Below are 15,692 nucleotides of genomic sequence, written 5' to 3'. Positions count from 1 at the left end.
CTACATGCCTAAATGCACTGAGTTGCCGCCATGTGATTGGCTGATTAGAAATTAAGTCTTAACACACAGTTGGACAGGTGTACCTAATAAAGTGGCCAGTGAGTGTATATACTACATGCATGCTACATACATACTGCATGCTACATGCATGCTACATACATACTACATACATACTACATGCTACATACATACCACATATATACTACATACATACAATACATTCATACAATACATACATAGACATACAGTACATATAACATAGAGTAACATACTTACCAATACTTGTCACATTGTTCCCCGAAGCCATTGTCTTTTCCGGAATAAATATTAACATAACAAACCACAAAAATACTCACCCACGATCCGAAGCAGTCCACGAGTGTGTCCCACGACGATCTTGGGTAGAGAACTGCAGCATCAGATGATGCTGCCGTTCTCTACGGGCTGCAGGAATCCAATGACGGAAGGTAGGTATCCTTCCGCACTGTATTCCTCCGCCACTTAAAAAAAAAAAAAGTCCCTAGTCTCACTTTATGCCATTGCTGCGTGGGAAATTCCCACACAGCAATGGCATAAAGTGAGACTAGGGACTTTTTTTTTTTTAAGTGGCGGAGGAATACAGTGCGGAAGGATACCTACCTTCCGTCATTGGATTCCTACAGCCCGTAGAGAACGGCAGCATCAGCTGATGCTGCAGTTCTCTACCCAAGATCGTCGTGGGACACACTCGTGGACTGCTTCGGATCGTGGGTGAGTATTTTTGTGGTTTGTTATGTTAATATTTATTCCGGAAAAGACAATGGCTTCGGGGAACAATGTGACAAGTATTGGTAAGTATGTTACTCTATGTTATATGTACTGTATGTCTATGTATGTATTGTATGAATGTATTGTATGTATGTAGTATATATGTGGTATGTATGTAGCATGTAGTATGTATGTAGTATGTATGTAGCATGCATGTAGCATGCAGTATGTATGTAGCATGCATGTAGTATATATGTAGTATGTATGTGGTATGTATGTAGCATGTAGTATGTATGTAGCATGCATGTAGTATGTATGTAGTATGTATGTAGCATGCATGTAGTATATATGTAGTATGTATGTAGCATGTAGTATGTAGCATGCATGTAGTATATATGTAGTATGTATGTAGCATGTAGTATGTATGTAGCATGCATGTAGTATATATGTAGTATGTATGTAGCATGTAGTATGTATGTAGCATGCATGTAGTATATATGTAGTATGTAGCATGTAGTATGTATGTAGCATGCATGTAGTATGTATGTAGCATGCATGTAGTATGTATGTGGTATGTATGTAGCATGTAGTATGTATGTAGCATGCATGTAGTATATATGTGTTATGTATGTAGCATGTAGCATGCATGTAGCATGCATGTAGTATGTATGTAGTATGTATGTAGTATGTATGTGGTATGTATGTAGCATGCATGTAGTATGTATGTAGTATATATGTGGTATGTATGTAGCATGTAGTATGTATGTAGCATGCAGTATGTATGTAGCATGCATGTAGTATGTATGTAGTATATATGTAGTATGTATGTTGCATGTAGTATTTATGTAGTATGAATGTAGCATGTATGTAGTATGTAGCATGTATGTAGTATGCATGTTGTATGTATGTAGCATGTATGTAGCATGTAATTCTTTTTTTTTTTTTTTTTTTTTTTTTTACATTCAACACATTAGCCGGATGATGGGACTACTACTGTCCCATCATTGGCTAATGTGTCAATCACTGTCATGGTAGCAGGCATCGCCCGATGGGACTTGTAGTCCCATCGGACGATGCCTGCACAGACCCCCGAAGCCTGCACAGACCACCGGCAGGCCGGCACAGCCCCCCGGCAGGCCGGCACAGCCCCCCGGAGCCTGCACAGCCCCCCGGCAGGCCGGCACAGCCCCCCGGCAGGCCGGCACAGCCCACCGGAGCCTGCACAGACCACCGGCAGGCCGGCACAGACCACCGGAGCCTGCACAGACCCCCTGGCAGGCCGGCACAGCCCCCCGAAAGGCCCGTACAGACCCCAGAGAGGCTGTACAAGGCAAAAACAGGGTTTTTCTTATTCCTATACCGGAAGTCCCATAGACGTGAATGGGACTTCCGGTATCGGAATCGGCGATACCGATACTTTTTTTAAAGATCGGCCGATCCATTCCGATCCGATACTTTGAAGTATCGGACGGTATCGCTCAACTCTAATTAGGAGGTTTCCGGTATTTTCCAAAGGTATCCTGTGCACCGCATTCCTATCTGATTGGCGGCTGGAGCGAGCTCCCGAAACTTCTGAAAATCAAAACGTGACAATGCATTAGCCATAGCGTTTTCAATACCTAGCACGTGCCGACAGCCGAACCAAATATTCCAATGCAGACATTTTAATACAAGGAACCGAATCAGCTTTATAACGATAATGGAAGATGACGACAAGTGATTCAGCGCGTGAACCACACTTTCATTGTCGGTCCAAAAGCAAATGCGAGAGTTCCGCAACTGCTCCCCCCATATACCCACAGCCACAACCAATGGAAAAAGCTCCAGCAGAGTAAGATTTTTTGTCCACTCATTTTTCACCCATTTCCTTGGTCATCTTTCAGCGCACCACTGGCTACGAAATATGACCCCAAAACCTGTAGAACCAGCCGCCTCAGAAACAATGATATCTCTTGACATGACTTCTCTTCATCTTGAAAACAGATGCAACCGTTATATTTGAACAAAAAGCTCCTCCAGACCCGTAAATCTTCCAACAAGGGAAGGCCCAAATGAACCCTGTGGTGAGGAAGCTTGACACCCCGTGTAGCCATTGCCAAACGCCGAGAAAAAATTCTGCCCATCGGCATTACCCTACATGCAAAAGCCAACAAACCCAGAAGAGATTGCATCTAAACCAACGTCACTTTTTTTGCGATAGAAAACCATCAATCAAATCCAATAATTTTGAAATCTTTTCAATAGGTAAACGAAAAACCATCTCAACCATGTCAATCTCTATGCCTAGAAAAAAGAGGCAGGTAACTGGACCGACCGTTTTCTCTTCACTTAGCGGAACTCCAAAAATGCTCATGAGCTCCCGACACTTAGCCAAAACTTTGCCGCAGTCATGCAACTCGGCTGGACCTACAAACAAAAAATCATCCAAATAATGTGTAACCCATTGCGACTCAGCTTCCACCTTCGTAACCTATTCCAAAAAGCTGCTGAATAGCTCAAAATACCTGCATGAAATGGCACAACCCATGGGAAGACAAGTATCATAATAATAAGCACCATCCACAAAACAACCCAATAAATGGTGGCAGTCAGGGTGAATAGGTAACAGACGAAAAGCAGACACAATGTCCGACTTGGCCAATAAAGCCCCACGCCCTGCCTGGTGTACCAACACTACCGCCTGATCAAAAGACTCATATACCACTGAAGACTCTTCAGCACTAATTCCGTCATGTACTGACGAACCTTTCGAGTGCGATAGGTGATGGATCAGCCTGAATTCTCCGGGCTCTTTTTTGGCCCCACCCTGAAATTTGAAAAGGGGGGGCAAAACAAACGGCCCCCTCATTCGGCCTAGTGACACTTCCTTCTCTATTTTTTTTGCCAAAACCAGCGGAAGCTCCCTGGCCGATTTCAAATTTGACGAAAACGATGAGAGTTTGGAAACCTTGAATGGTATGAAAAACCCAAACTTGAAACCCACTCTTAACTGCGCCGCAGCCACTTCATTGGGGTACCTGCTTAACCATGGCTCCATCACGGTGATTTTCACCGGAGTCTTTGCTATCTTGTTGTGTTGTTGTCCTGGCAAATGCACCTTTTGTTTTAATACGTGGGCATTTTGTGGCTGCATGCGACCCACCGCATGATGAGCACTCGTGCTTATACTTGTATAAGCCATAAAACCTGCAGTGACCGTCATTGAACAACCAACACGTTCCGGGCCTACGTATGACGACTGGCCCCAGACCAGGCTGCTGGAATGAAAGGGCTGACTGCTCTTCTGAAGTTCTGAGACATCATGAGCCTCAACCAAGAATCCGTAGCTTTTACCCCCCAACCCAACTGCGGGTTGATGACTAAACGCCGACGAAAATCCTCATCATATCTCCACCACGCTGCCCCACCATGCGTCTTATATGAGTTATAAATAGTATCCATGTAGAGAAGCAACTACGAGCAACGCTGAGGATGCTTCTTACCCATAACACAACCTAATACGAAAAAGGCTTGAAGTCAATTATTAATCGTTTTCGCAACTTTCGGTCGCCGCTCATATGGCTTGTCAGTCTACCGCCACTCGCGGTCAACCAGGCCCGGATTGGCAATATAACCAACCGGGCATTTTCCCGCTGGGCCTCTGTCACGTGGGCCGTCATCTGGCCGCTTGCCAGCTGCTGCGGCCACTGTTGCTCCTGCCGCTGGCCCTCTGCGGGCATGGCGGTGATAGTTTCAAGTTCCTCCCGCACTGCAGGGAGATAAGCCGCCACGCCCCCCATCCTCGCCTTAGCATGAGACCCCCTCCCCCCCGCAGCCACTCACAGCGTCGCACTCGCTTGCCTGCTCGCTCTGTTCGCAGGACCTGTGATGAGGTCACAGGAGGGGAGGAGTCAGGGGGTCACATGATCAGGAGCCTTTGTCCAGACCCCCGATCATGTCACCCCTGACTCCGCCCCTCCTGTGACCTCATCACAGGTCCTCTGCGCTCAGCCTTGCCTCTACCGTCTGCAAGACTCTGCTTTGCTGTTGTCATGGTGCTGGTTGAGGTAAGTATGTGAGGGGTCAGGATTTACAGTGTGGATGTAGCAGAGCCGTGTGTGTATGAGGTGTACGGAGCAGAGCCGTGTGTGTACGAGGTGTACGGAGCGGAGCCGTGTGTGTACGAGGTGTACGGAGCGGAGCCGTGTGTGTACGAGGTGTACGGAGCGGAGCCGCGCGTGTACGAGGTGTACGGAGCGGAGCCGCGCGTGTACGAGGTGTACGGAGCGGAGCCGCGCGTGTACGAGGTGTACGGAGCGGAGCCGCGCGTGTACGAGGTGTACGGAGCGGAGCCGCGCGTGTACGAGGTGTACGGAGCGGAGCCGCGCGTGTACGAGGTGTACGGAGCGGAGTCGCGCGTGTACGAGGTGTACGGAGCGGAGCCGCGCGTGTACGAGGTGTACGGAGCGGAGCCGCGCGTGTACGAGGTGTACGGAGAGGAGCCGCGCGTGTACGAGGTGTACGGAGAGGAGCCGCGCGTGTACGAGGTGTACGGAGAGGAACCGCACGTGTACGAGGTGTACGGAGAGGAGCCCCGCGAGTACGAGGTGTACGGAGAGGAGCCACGCGTGTACGAGGTGTACGGAGAGGAGCCACGCGTGTACGAGGTGTACGGAGAGGAGCCACGCGTGTACGAGGTGTACGGAGAGGAGCCACGCGTGTACGAGGTGTACGGAGAGGAGCCACGCATGTACGAGGTGGACGGAGTGGAGCCGTGTGTGTATGGAGTGGAGCCATATGTGTGCGGGATGTACAGAGCGGAGCCAAGTGTATACAAAGCTGGCTTTTCCCACGGACACAGGAGTACACGGCGGAGCCCCGAGGAGCATTTTAAAACACACACATGACGTTCCACCTGAAGTGATGTGCTGGAAGCTGACCGGAAATGAGATAATTTCTTGAGGAGATTGTGACGGAACCAGGAATGCTTCAGATCCATCACCGTGTCCTCCTCCGACAGCGCATACAGCAGGATCGCCTTGGAATCGGGGATGCCGGCCATGTGAGCGGATCATGATAGGTCCTGCACCAGGAGGCTCAGGTGGGCACTACAATGGGAGCCGGGCTGCTATAGTATCTTTATAGAATCTTTCTTTATTTCTTTCTCTCTTTTTCTTTCTTTCTCTGTTCTTTCATTCTCTGTTCTGTCTTTCCCTCATTTTCTTTCTCTCTCTGTTCTTTCTTTCTCTCTCTAATCTTTCTTTTTTCTCTCTCTGTTCTTTCTTCCCCTCTTTCTTTCTTTTTCTTTCCTCTCTTTCTCTCTGTTCTTTCTTTCTTTTCTTTACTTCTTTCTTTCTCTCTCTGTTCTGTCTCTGTCTCTCTCTGTTCTTTCTTTCTTTCCTCTCTTTCTTTCTCTCTCTGTTCTTTCTCTGTCTCTCACTGTTCTTTCTTTCTTTCCCCTTTCTTTCTCGCTCTCTCTGTTTTCTTTTTTCTCTCTCTCTGTTTTCTCTCTTCCTTAGTGCCAGTCAGTGTGCCCATAATGCCAGCCACTGTGCCCTCAGTACCAGTCAGTGTGATCAGCAGTGCTAAATGGGTGCGATTAGGTGTGGACATGGGTGTGACTAGTTGTGAAATGGGTGTGGCTGGGCATGGCCAAAATTTGTCCATCTTTCCCTTCTTCAAAAGTTGGGAAGTATGATAGGGGCGGCTATGAACAGGGGGTCTGGTTGCCCAATAGAGAGCAGTTCTGCCAGGAATTCTGTAATCATGCATACAAAAGGGGACAGAGATTTGGGAGGAGTACTGTACCTAAAAGCAATAAATAGGACTGAGCTGAAATACTGGGCACAGCTGTGACTACATGTTATATAGTCGTGTTAATCTCCTCTCACTTCTTGTAAACTACAAGTGTACAAAGATATTATATAGTCACCTTGTGACTAGTGGGCCTGTGTAACTTCAAATGCCAGGGCTGAATTTTAGTCCCAGTCCGGCCCTGCGGTCAACTGTGCTTTGTTCCGGACACAAAAGTGACCAAATATCTACATAATCATTTACCAAAATTTTTCTATAGTCTCCTGTTCTAAATGGGAACCTAATGGAGCTACACCGCAAAAAAATACATCCCTATGAATATCTGATCTCAAAGATGGAGAAGGATGCTTGGGCACCTTGACTTCAGTTAACAATTTTGGGTTCAGTACCAATTTTTTTCCTTCCAAAATACTCCTCAAATTATCCATGGTCACAAATCTTTCCCCTGAGCCCCCCCAGGCTCCCGCATAAGTAAACTCACCACTCGCCGCCTCAGGAGCGGGAATCGTCGATTGACCTGCAGTCTCTTCTGCATCGTGCACCCTCTGCTGCTCCTGCCGGATACGATCTGATTGACAAGTCGATGCCTGACTCCGGCCTCGAGACCCCGATGAAGATGACGAATGATGACGTGAGGATCATGACCTGCGACTGCACCTGGACCCAGACCTCCTCCTCCTATGATGGCTGTGGCGACTATGACATCTAGGCGACCCTTTCCATGAGTCAGATGAAGAGGGCGAAGACCTTCTACATCTCCTTCTTACCCCACCCCTTCGGCTCAGTAGTTCAACAGAAATTTCCCTAGTAGCTACACCTGCAGGGACTAAACCCACTGAGGGGGCAGCCAGCACACCCTGCTGTTGTGGGAGACCCCATGCTCCCAAATTACTGACAAAGGCTGAATTGACTGCTATATCCGCTACCGATAAGCCCAATTGTGACTGATTTTGCGTTGGGGACAACACCACCCCAGCTGCTTATGAGGTAATGCCGGAACCCGCCGCAATTGAAGGTGCCACCATTGTTGGCGGGAGGGTGGTGGCCTGTGAGGTAATGGACATAGGTCTGCGGCTGTACATTTAGCAGCATTTGTGGTTGAGCAGGCTGGACAGTTACTGTGTCCAGCAAGGGAGGCCTAGGAACCAGTTGCTGATTATTTATTACTTGGTTCTTTTTATTAGACGTATGGGTCGCCCTCCCAGGGCGGTGGGATACTCGGTACCGGGCCGGTATCAGCGGGATGTGTAACAGCAGCGGTGACCCGGACCGTGGCCCTGGGCACCCAATTATTGGGGAATGTTGTGAATGGTGGAATGTAGTTAGATGAATAGTTCGTGACGCCACCTGTGGTGTTCGGAAAGGGAGGTGTTAAGCCAACGCTGCAGACAGATCCTCTGGGACAGATGGTGTGGTGCAGCAACGATGTTATAGCCCTCCACAGGCAGGGCTGTTGTCCCAGGGCAGTGTAGATGTGGAGACACTTAGATGGTGTAGTGTTTGGCGCAGGGGATGTAGCAGTGCCAGGTGAACGGACGCAGGAAGGAATGGAGGACACCAGGGCATGTAGTTCCAAAGCTTTACTCACAGTCTGTAGTGCCCGCTTCTGTGCCGTGTCCTCCGGGTCAGGGACTAAGTCAACCTCCAGGCAAGATGGAATGCTCCCTTCCACACTCCACCAACTTATGTGCTTTTTCTGAACATCTCCTCTATAGCGCCTTTAAGTGTGAAGATCTCCTAGTACTGAGTTACACTGAAGTTCCTCCTGACAGATGTTCCCAAGAACTCTACTTGCATGGCAGACAGCTGTAGCCTGCTTAGGGACTACTCCTAAGTCCCAGCTCTCTATCCGTGTTGCTGTTGTGCCCTCGAGTCTTAGATGGGAGTAGTGCATTTACAGCCCACTACTCCACCGGTGTCTGCTGCAGAACCATTAGTGTCCATACAACCTCGGGGACCGGGCCCCGGCCTTGCGCTTAGAACTTCTTGGCAGGGTTCTTCCTCTAACCCACGTCCTCTGTGTTCCATTTCACTCCTACGTTCCGTACTTGTCTTTCTCTCCTATGGAAGCTCAGGCTTCAGTTCAATGTCTTTCTCCTTCTTTCACTGAGGCAGCTGCAGCACTCCTTCCTCCATCCCTCTTCCAGGGATCCCCACTCCTCTCCGAGTGGCTTCCTCTCTCCACGACTGACCTACTGACTGACCTGTAATCCTAAACCATCCCGCTCTTTTATGTGTTCTAAACTCCACCCACCTCCCAGCACGTTTCGTGTTCCAAGCAGGGAACCACCAAAGGTGCTCTGCCTCTCTCTAGGCAAGGAGCCGCAATGGGGTTTTGCTGAACTACTCTATTGTGTGGGGTGCGAGTGTTGGAGCGTGGTCAGGAGCCTCCAACTTACCTGGATGGTGGGGCACCACACCTTAGAAGAAGGTGCAGTACCTCTGTGGTGACTGAGCCTCAGGGGCGCCACACGTATCTTCTGCGAATTGGTCTCCCCTTTGCTGCTGCGCAGCACTATGTTGTCCCTCATCCGCCCTATTGTGCCTCACCTCATCACTAGCAGAGGAATTAGCACTTTGATTACCCCCATTTTAGCAGCTATTATAGTCCCTTCGGGTATTGTGGTGTGAGCTGACGATAACCCCGCTCCCTCACTATGCGTAGTAACAGCTGGGAGCTGCTGTGTGGTCAGGCACCCCTTCAGCACCGAGTGGCAAGATGCAGGGCGGCCATGCTTTGATATTTTCCCGCCCCTTTTCTTTCTCTCACTCATGGGGGGCGGGACCGCAGGCAAAACTCCCGTCTCCTCAGTAATTGCCTGCTTTGTACCATCAGACGCGGCTGTGCCGCGCGTGCGACCAGGCTGAGCAAACACCGGGCTCCACCGCTCCAGGGGGCGGGGCCCGTGCCCCGACCACCGTCCGCCCGGTGAAACTGCCGCCGGCTCCTGCATCATCGCCGCGATCCACCCAAAACCCTCCCTACCTAGTCTCTCTCGAATCTCGGCCTCCCATGCCACCATCCCTGCACATACCTCACAGTGGCACCTTCCGCTCTCGATCCAGGGGTCAAAGAGGCTGAGAGACCTCCAGCCCCGCAATTTATACCCCTGATAGGAGGGAACCAGAAGGGACCTTTATCAACCAATGAAAAACCTTCCCATTAAGGTAAGGGAAGCAGCTGGTAACCCTTCTGTAGCGCCCCGAGGAAAAAAGAATGCAACCTGCCACCACCTTCACAATAGCTGGCCAGTCAGTGGCCCCCTGCAGATAAAGACAGGTTCCCTCAAAGTTTCACAATGCCCATAAAAGATAACATGTACATGTATTATTACAAGTAAGTACCTTAATGTTAATGAAATACAAACCACGGGTGAAAGTCACCAGTGAGTGGTAAATAAGTAAGAGGGCAAAAAGACCATAATTAGTACATAATTACCTCAAATACCTACAGTGCCACTACCCCTCTGCTTCCTCTGGTCCATGTTGAGTGTGATACACACCATGTCACCAAACAGCATAGTGAGTATCTGTAGCCCTCTATACAGGCCCAGACACTGATTCCAAGATTGTAGACACCTGTGATGCTAATTAGTGGACACACCTTGATTTAACATGTCCCTTTTGTCACATTATTTTCAGGGGTACCATCATTTCTGTCCAGGCCTATTTCATGAGTTTTATTTTAAAAAAAAACTTCTGTAGAAGCATGGTTGAAAAGCTGTGTCTGACTTTCATTTGTTCATTTTCATATATTTTTGATTTATTATTATCGTATATGCTCGAATATAAGCCGAGATTTTCAGCCCATTTTTTTGGGCTGAAAGTCCCCCTCTCGGCTTATATTCGAGTCATATATACCAGGGGGTCGGAGGGGGAGGGGGTGTCAGGTCATACTTACCCGTCCTGGTGCTGTCTCTTCAGCCCCCAGCTTCTCCGCGATCTCCCTTCCTTCCTTCAGCGGTCACATGGTACTGCTCATTAAACTCATGAATATGCGCATATTCATGAGTTTTAATGAGCGGTACCACATGACCGCTGAAGGCAGGAAAGGAGATCATGGAAAAGTTGGGGACTGAAGAGACAGCGCCAGGATGGGTAAGTATAGCGATACTCACCTGGTCTGCGTGCATGGCTGCTTGCTGCTGTCTGGCACGTCATCTGTCAGTGACGTTCAGACAGCAGAGGGTGCGGTGATGTGGTTAGTGCGTGCCGCGCCCCCTGCAGTCAGATCGTCACTGACAGATGACGTGCCAGACAGCAGCAAGCAGCCATGGATGCAGGACAGGTGAATATCTCAGGTGCCAGCAGTGACACCAGCACCTGGTCCCCAGCGACGGAGAGGTATGTAATTTTTTTATTTTTAAATGCAGCAGCAGTGGCACCATATGGGGCCATAATCTATGGAGCATCTTATGGGGGCAGCATATAGGGGCATAATCTATGTAGCATCTTATGGGGGCAGCATATAGGGGCATAACCTATGGAGCATCTTATAGGGGCAGCATATGGGGGAATAATCTATGGAGCATCTTATGGGGGCAGCATATGGGGGAATAATCTATGGAGCATCTTATGGGGGCAGCATATGGGGGCATAATCTATGGAGCATCTTATGGGAGCAGCATATGGGGGCATAATCTATGGAACATCTTATGGGGCCATAACCTTTATGGAGCAGCATATGGGGCATATTATTCTATGGAGCAACTTATGGGGCCATTATTAACCTTTATGCAGCATTATATGGGGTGTATTTTGTATGGAGCATCTTATGGGGCTATCATGAACTGTATGGAACATTATGTGGGGCTCCTGATTCAAAAACATTTAACCTACTGATTTCTCAATTAATTTTACTTTTATTGGTATCTATTTTTATTTTTTAAATTCACCAGTAGCTGCTGCATTTTCCACCCTAGGCTTATACTCGAACCAATAAGTTTTCCCAGTTTTTTTGTGGCAAAATTAGGGGGTCGGCCTATACTCGGGACGGCTTATACTCGAGAATATACAGTACTTTTGTCAGATTCATGTTATTTCTGTCACCATTGCAGGTTTTTCTGTCATTAAACAAGGGGTACCAGTAATTTTTATCGTGTGTGTCTGTATATATATACTGTATGTGCGTATATATATATATATATATATATATATATATATATATATATATATATATAGTTTTATTTTTTTAAATTTTTTAAAACTTTTTTTTACTTAGTCTTTTTATGGGACATTAACTTTTATCAGTCTGATGGTGGAATGCATTGTAAAGCACCAGCACTGCAATGCATTCTAGCTGTCAGTGAGTCATTGAGAGAACGCTTTTTAGACCATGAAATATAAAATTATCATTGGGCTATAATGAGGCTGAGAGGACAATAACTAAGTGTTATTATGACTCTAATATACAGTATGCCGAGAGGGGGACTTTCAGCCCAAAAAAACGGGCTGAAAATCTCAGCTTATATTCGAGTATATACGGTAATAATAAATCAAAAATATATGAAAATGAACAAATGAAAGTCAGACATAGCTTTTCAACCATGCTTCTACAAAAGACCATGCTAACCTAACAGTCACGCCAACACTGGCTAACCCAGAAGTCATCATGTGCCCTAGTGTTGCCATGGTAAAGATTGGCAGCCCGCGATGATGTTTCAGAGTTGTAGTTCACCCTGTTCCATCTTTCTAAATGCTGTGTTCGCTATTGATCGTGGCATTTAGGGGGTTAAACAGCCCAAGGTGGTGTGGGCACTGCCCAGAGCTGTGACAACCGGACTTGGCTAACACTTAAGCCAAGCTCCCAGCGGTCATCATGCGGGTACAGCTCCTGTGCCCCACACGATGATGTACTCATATGTCAAGGGATGGGAACCTTTTCCTGACCATGACGTATGGGTATGTCAAAGTTTGTGAAAGGGTTAAATCAGGTTCATGTGTTATATGCATTTTGTTTTAATTTGGTAATGGTTAACATTTTTCAAATCACAATCTTTTATTAAAAAAAAAATAAAAAAGTAGTAGTAATCCTGTATTTTCTCAAAGGTTAATGGGACTTTTTTATACTCAAGATGAGTTTTCAACAGGATCCTTATCATCACAGGCAGGATAACAATGACAGATGACACAGCTGATAACACAGAATCGACCAATCATAATAGGTGATTTCACAGCTCCCCTGCTCCCTCTCCCTGCACAATGACCTTTGCACGCTCTCTTTAGATGCCTCAGTTCAAAAGATAGGCTCAAAGTTTGCTCAGTGTGGTTAACGTGTGACTTTTGCAAAACAACAGGAAGTTGTAGGCAGAAATATTCCCAAGTGGCCAGTGCAAACTGCAAGATTTCTGATTATTTTTAAAAAGGATTGCAGTATACAAAAAAAATTAATTGACTAATATTACGACAAAAAAATTAATTTAACACAAAAATCTGATATTTAACAATAAGCCATTTTCTGATGACACATTCTCTTTTATTTATTATGGAGGATAAAATCTCTTTGAGCTCAATCAATATCGGTTTTAGGTGTATTGACCTCTCCAGATCCATTACAGGGAATCCAAGGAAAAAGCATGGAAAGGAGGCCCTATGGTGACTACTGCACTGCGGGTTAGGATGGCATGAAATGTAAGATATAGGGAGTTTTTTAAAAAAAAATAGGCTGTTTCTAACATATGCTCCATTATAGATGGTTTACCATGCTACTGAGGCTGGTATGGAGAATGAACCTCAATTAACACATTGCAACCCAGCGGCACCCTGCAATGCCAAGAACCAGGAGATGTCCAAGAAATCACTTGTGAGCCTGTGTGTCTATTCTGTGCTGTCAGCATTGTAACACAGTCACCCATTATTACTGCTAGATATAAAGAATTGTGCACTCTATTCATTGTATCAGATGTAAAATAAACTCATCAGGCCATCAGGAGTAGAGAATGTCATGAATTCACACTTTATATATCTGATGCTGCAGCAGTAAACCATCTCCTTTTCTATTAGCATGCTGCAGACATTCTTCAGCAGTCATAATGAATTAGCCAAGGGGCAGAGAAACAATATATTCCAGTTGTCTAATTGCAATCCTGTCTGCCCATGCTTTATGGATGCAATCTAAGAAATGCATGTTTACAAATTCCTCTTCTGAAATCCTCTTTCTTCATGCCCCTGGTTGGAAAAATATGTGTATTTCACAGAAATATACTCTTGTAAATTATCGAGGAGGAAAAAAAAATGAATTGTTTCATCTGTAAACCTGTTAACCGCCAGCAGTGAACGTACATATTCTTGATTTGCCATTTACGTATCAGTATTGACTTAGACTTTAGTATTCTTTCTAATGAAGTTTATTGCAGACAGAAACAATGGATCATGGCAGATCTGCACTGTGCGGAAGACACAATGGGGAGTTTATGTCAGCATTATGGCTGCACACAATGGGGAGATTTACTAAGCAAATTGCACCAAAAACTTAGCAAACATGGTTCATTTATTATGTGCCTAAAACAGCCTGTACTCATTACACTAATGTTGGATGAAGTCGCCGATATCGATGGGTTCGGATATCAGTGTGATGTGTATAGGGGGCCCAGACAGATGACCGTTGGGGGAGTTAAGGATCTGACATGTCCAATATCAGACTGAGGTCCTTTTGTAATCTAGATATAAACCGCTACCAGAGGAGTCTGGCAGCGGCGCTATCTTGGAGAAAATAGGAAGCCGTAGAAGAGTAAGCATCAAATTAGAGTGCTGAAGGCCGAACCATCGACTGAACCATTGTTTGGCCTAAAGCCACCTAAGGAGTATGGGGGGCATAAGTGTGAGACCACTGAGGCTGAAACTCTGCCTGCCATGATGGCTAATGGCCATACTGTGAAATTGGAGCGTTTGGCCATCAGCTACTGCCGATGGAACGGAGTTTCGGCATTGCAGTCAGCCACACCGTCTGATCCCATTCTTAGAAGCTGTGGATAAGCAGATTTATTAATCCTGTATGTTTGCAACATAATAGCAAAGCACAGTCAGTCTGTTGAGGATCAGCGCCATACTATTATAGCGCTTTGATCAGCAACAGCACTATGGCGGCAATATACAGTTGAGCTACTGCTGCAAATGTCAAAGTTGGAGATAACTTAAAAGCACCTTACAATAAAGAAGTCAAAACCAATAGAGCCATCTATGTTTGACTAACTAAAGGAATTTCCTGGTAAAATCTCAGGGCAGCAATGGGTTACTACTGCAGATGGGAACCTCAGTTATGGGAACATTGGTTTTCAATGAATACAGATTTTACCTGTGAATTGAGGTGTAACATTTCTCCTTGCAGAGAGTGACATGTCAAACCTGACAGCTCTGCAAGGAGATACGTTACCCCTCGGGTCCAGGTCAGACACCTCTCACCTAGCCAAACCAGATCTCACACTTTGCACTGACAAGGGGCAGTACCCCGAAACACAGTGTCTGCAAATTGAGATTCTGGTTTTGGCTTTTATTCTAAGTCATGTGACAAGGCTCGTTGGAGAGTCAATATTGACTCCTAGGATTTCTACTTCCAAGAGATGGCACTAGAGTTCTAGTCCTCTTCGTCTCTGAAGAGACAATTTGCGCCTGTGAATAGAGAATTTTGAGAATGAATGATCAGTTCAGGAGGAAAAAGAAGCAGATTTTTCTAAGATATACTACAAAGTTTCTTATTTTCATGTGTTTCATGTTTTGATTTAAGTTCATAAAATTGTAACAACCTATATAATTAGGATAGCTTATTGGTATAATAACACACTCAGTATGTAGGTAGCACACACGTCAAATTTTCAGGCAATCCCAGCACAATATAGTATGCAAGATTATTGCAATGCTTCAGGATTTGTTCTGGTAGTGGACTCAAAAATCATACTCCAACATTTCAACCATGTTGGTAATTAAGAAGTGTAGAATGCCGCTAGTTAAGGGGGTTTTACACTAAGCGATATCGCTAGCAATATCGCTAAAACGTCACTGGTTTTGTGACGTTATAGCGATATTGCTAGCGATATCGCTATGTGTGATACTTACCAGCGACCGCCTCCCCCGCTGTCCATCGCTGATCGCGCGAGAATGTCCGGCTCCATTTCTCGTCGGGCGCTTCCTGCTGGGCTTCCTGCTGTGACGACGAG

General features: G+C 46.3%; 1 long non-coding RNA gene across 1 annotated transcript in view; it reads left to right on the top strand.

Moving 5' to 3' along the window:
- LOC141048224 (uncharacterized) overlaps window positions 1–15,692 on the top strand; it is a 91,034-nt gene that overhangs the window by 20,288 nt on the left and 55,054 nt on the right. The window lies entirely within an intron of this gene.

This window comes from Dendrobates tinctorius, unplaced genomic scaffold (assembly GCF_039654945.1).
Source record: "Dendrobates tinctorius isolate UK_male_01 unplaced genomic scaffold, ASM3965494v1 ptg000133l, whole genome shotgun sequence".
Classification (NCBI taxonomy): domain Eukaryota; kingdom Metazoa; phylum Chordata; class Amphibia; order Anura; family Dendrobatidae; genus Dendrobates; species Dendrobates tinctorius.
This window is presented reverse-complemented; position numbering and strand designations above follow the sequence as displayed.